Below are 4,486 nucleotides of genomic sequence, written 5' to 3'. Positions count from 1 at the left end.
CTCCACAAAAACCAGTCATCAGTCATCTCTGGCATCTCAGTTTTGCCCCTATCTTCCCTGGGTGAAGTAGGGTGATTATAACCCTGACTGTGGACTCAGGCAGACATGAGCTGTATTCCAGCTCTCTTATCTACTTAGTGTATAGCCCACAGCACTCACTCATCTTCTCCAAACCTCCATTTCTCTACTCTTAAAGTAAAGCTAATAATGGTGCAATGAGTTGTAAAAATTAAAAAAAAAAAAAAAACCTCACTGTGCTAGTAAAACTCTCAGCCCAGTGTCTTGAAATAGGAAGCTCTAAATTAATACATAGTATGAGGCTTTCCTCCTAAAAATATTGCTCTTAGCCAGGCGTGGTGGCTCACACCTATAATCCCAGCACTTTGGAAGGCCAATTGGAAAGGACATTCCTTGAGGCCAGGAGTTCCAGATCAGCCTGAGCAAGAGTGAGACCTCGTCTTGCAAAAAATAAAAAATTAGCTGGGCGTAGAAGTGAGAACCTATAGTCCTAGCTACCCAGGAGGCTGAGATAGGAGAATTACTCGAGCCCAAGAGTTTGAAGTTGTTGTGAGATAGGCTGATATCACTGTGCTTTAGCCTGGGCAGCAGAGGGAGACCCTATCTCAAAAAAAAAAAAAAAAATGTATATATGTAATACACATTTATGTATTTGTGTGTGTGTATAGCTATTGCTAATTTCCACACTCTTCACTTGGATCCTAACCTTCACATTTAACTATTTATTCATGCTTTATTTTGTTCTTGGTTTTTGACATAGTTCCTCCACCATCTGTGTATATACACATGATTTCTTCAAAATAATTCCAGTGGGAAGTAGAAGAGTGTACAAGGAAAGTCAACTATCAATGAAAGAAAGATGCCTAAGAATGAAAGACTATTGTACCTGGGAAATATACAAATGGGTTTATTACACTATTTTCTACTTTATTCTATTTGAAATTTCTCATAATACAAAGTTTAAAAAGAAAAGGAATAGAAACCTTGATGGCCATTTCTGGTGAAGGATTATCTCTGATTCGTTGTGGCCTGATATTTTAGTGTTGATATTATTTAGAATAACAATATTCCAACCAATTAATCAATTACCAATCACACACTCAGGGAAGCATCTAGCTGTATCATTTTAAATTGGTTGCCCAAACTCAATGGAAAGAAGCCCTTCACCCTTGCTCAGCTTCACACAGGCTGGCATGTAGCTTTGAATTTGGGCCCATCCAGTCTTCATCCTTTATCTTCTGTTTCCTTACCCTCCTATCCCCTCCAATCTGATGCTTCGTGTATCCCCTTTGATTAAAACGCTTAGGGGATTATCACTTATATCTTTCTTTCTTTCTTTCCTTCTTTCTTTTCTTTCTTTCTTCCTTCCTTCCTTCCTTCCTTCCTTCCTTCCTTCCTTTCTTTCTTTTCTTTCCTTCCTTCCTTATCTTCTTTCCTTCCTTATCTTCCTATCTTTCTTATCTATCTAATCTATCTACCACTTACCTATATATCCAGTTTCCATCTACATCCTACCTACTAAACTAGTGGTTTAAAAGAATATTCTTTTCCCATTCATGTATTGAAGGACAGCTGGGTTGTTTCCACATTTTTGCAATTGTAGACACTTGAAATCAGTTCTACATGTGGTTTTAATCCTAAAATGCTTCAAATGAAGTTTTTGTATAATCACCAATTAAGTGGTTTTGACACTTCATATATGTAATTTAAAATGGTGGTAATCTATGGTGCATTTTACAAGGGTACAAGTTAAATCTACTAAGTGTAGAATATAAATAGCTTGAAAGAATAACTAAGAAAATGCAGTGAAGGGTATGTTAACCAGTTTGATGGAAGTATTTCAAATTGTATATAAACCTAGCACATTATACCCCATAATTGCATTAATGTACACAGCTATAATTTAATAAAAAATGGTAATAGTAAATTGAAAAATAAAGTAAAATAAAATAAAATGCTTAGGGGAAATTTCAGGTCAAACCACTATCTCCCAGGTTGGTAGAAAGTGCAGCTCTCCATGTCTCATCCACAGATATTACAGTGAACTTGGTCTGGCTCAGCTCTGGTTTGGATTCAGTAGCAACTGGCATCTGCCCTTTGTAACACCCACCTCTCAGACAGGTGATTTATTGGTCAGTGGTTCTTAACCTGATTTGAAAAGCATTTCTCCTTGACTTTGTCTTCCTTCCTTCAGAATATTTTGTATAAGACAGTCTCTGGGAAGGAGTGGTCAAGAAGACAGGCACCAGTCTCCGACAGAAGCTCCTGTTCAGAAGAAAGGATAAAGTCCGGAGAAACACTCAACAAAGTCGAAAACTGGGAGCCCAGCTGATAGAGAAGAGTGATACCGGCAGGACACCTCTTCTGAGACAGACAGAGACTTCTAGAGGACGCTCCACAGGTACATAAATCTCTCCAAAGGAATAGCGCCCAGCCCCTCCCCCAAGAAAGGTGTGCTTTGCCTTTGCTTCCTTTTCCTTTGTTTCCTCTTCAACTGCTCCTCCGAGTCTCCTACAGGCCACCAATAAACTGAGGACCTAGTCTCTCACTCCAGGAGTGAGAGCCGCCAACAGGGAAGTTTACTACCCTGAAGGAGCCCAGTTGAGACTCGGAACACCCTCCCCCAGGCAGAAAAGTGGAAGTGGCATTCGCTCTGCCATTTTGAGTTTCCAGTCCACTCTCCCTCCCCTTGCCAGCTGGAATAGGGAGAGGAGAGCCAGGAAGGATGTCCACCCACCCTTTCAAGACCAACCCCCTGTCCCAGTCCTTCACCGGGAGAACTCCTTGATCCACAGTTTCTGTGTGCAGACAGACCCCCCCTCAGTCAGCGCATTCTGTGCTCAGCTATCTCCCCGGCTGCTATCTGCACTTCCCGAGACCTTGGTGCCGGTGACCGGGACTGACTCCGAACAGGGAGGGCTACACACCCCACCAGGCGTCCACCTCTGGGGCTTTGGTGGCCCTTGACAGTGATAGACTTCTGCTGGGTCGGGTCACTGAGCCACGCCCACCTCCTGGAGCCCTGCTGGCCCGTGGCTTCCATTGTCTCCTGCGGGGGAAGGTCGCGCAGTCCCGCCAGCTGCTTGTTTGTCTCCAGGGCTTTGGTGACTGGCCAGGGCAATTGACTTCTGCTAGGGCAGGTCGAGCAACCGCACGCTTTCCTCCTGGGGCTCCCTGGCCCTGGATCACCACCAGCCCCTGCCTAAGAGGGTCACGCCGTCCCGCCAATCGCACGCCAGCCTCCAGGGCTTTGGTGAGGGAGGGCAGTCTCGCGCCCACCTCCCAGGGTTTTGTCAGCTGGCAGTCGCCAGAAGCTCCGGTGGGGAAGGGTTGCGCCATCCAGCCAGCTGCTTGTGTGCTGCCTCTGGGGCTTGGCAAATTGCGACAGCAGCTGACTTCTGCTGGGGCAGGTCGCGCAGAGGTGCACCTGCCTCCTGGGACCTCTTAGTGCGAGATCATCGTGACCTCCCAACAGAGAGAGCTGTGCCATCCCGCCAGGGGCAGGTTGCACGCCCTTCTCACCGGGCCTTGCCAGCTTGCTGTCTCCAGGAGCTCAAGCCTGGGAGGGTCGCGCCATCCCGCCAGCAATGCACCTGTCTCTGGGGCTTTGGTAACCAACAAGGACAACTGACCTCTGCTGTGGCAGGTTGCGCCTGCCTCCCAGGGCCTTGACAGCTACACTGACTCCTGTAGGGGTGGGCTGCATCACCCCACCTGCTGGCCCCGCCTCCCAGGGTCTTGCCGGGTTGTACCCAGGAGAAAACTAGAAGAATTCACTGGCACAACAGTTTTAGGGACGGTTTCCAAAAGGTGCAAATTCAACATGGGACGGAATCAGCAGAAAAACTCTGGCAACCAGAATAACCAGAGTAGATTAACATCCCCAAAGAAGGATGGAGTAGACACAATGGAAGACCCACTACATAAACAGATATCTGAAATGTCAGAAATTGAGTTCAGAATCTGGATAGAGAGTAAGATCAACAGGGTGGAGGAAAAGAGGGAGCTAGAATTTCAAATCATTCAAAAGCTGTCCCAGGAATTCAATGATTTCAAAGATAAAATGATCAAAGATTACGATACTCTGAAACAAGAGGTTGTAGATTTGAAGAGCACCGTTGAATCCCTTCATCAGAGGATGGACTAGGTAGAAGATAGAATCTCCGACACTGAAGACAAAGACTTTGAACGCACCCAGACTTCCAAAGATTTTGACAGATGGAGAACAAAGACAGATCTCTCACTCAGAGAGATCTTGGATAATTCGAAGAAAACTAATATTTGCCTCATAGGAGTCCCTAAAGGTGATGAAGTTGCCTCACAAAACACAGAGGCTCCCCTTAACGAAATTATGAAAGAGAACTTTCCAGACATGCCAAGGGATCCTGAAATTCAGATAGCAGACAGCTTCAGAACCCCAGCACGACTCAACCCGAGCAAGACATCCCCCAGGCATATCATAATCAAC

Source organism: Otolemur garnettii, unplaced genomic scaffold (assembly GCF_000181295.1).
Source record: "Otolemur garnettii isolate 467f Iridium unplaced genomic scaffold, OtoGar3 scaffold00059, whole genome shotgun sequence".
Classification (NCBI taxonomy): domain Eukaryota; kingdom Metazoa; phylum Chordata; class Mammalia; order Primates; family Galagidae; genus Otolemur; species Otolemur garnettii.
The sequence above is the reverse complement of the archived record's forward strand: the minus strand, read 5'-3'. Positions refer to the sequence as shown.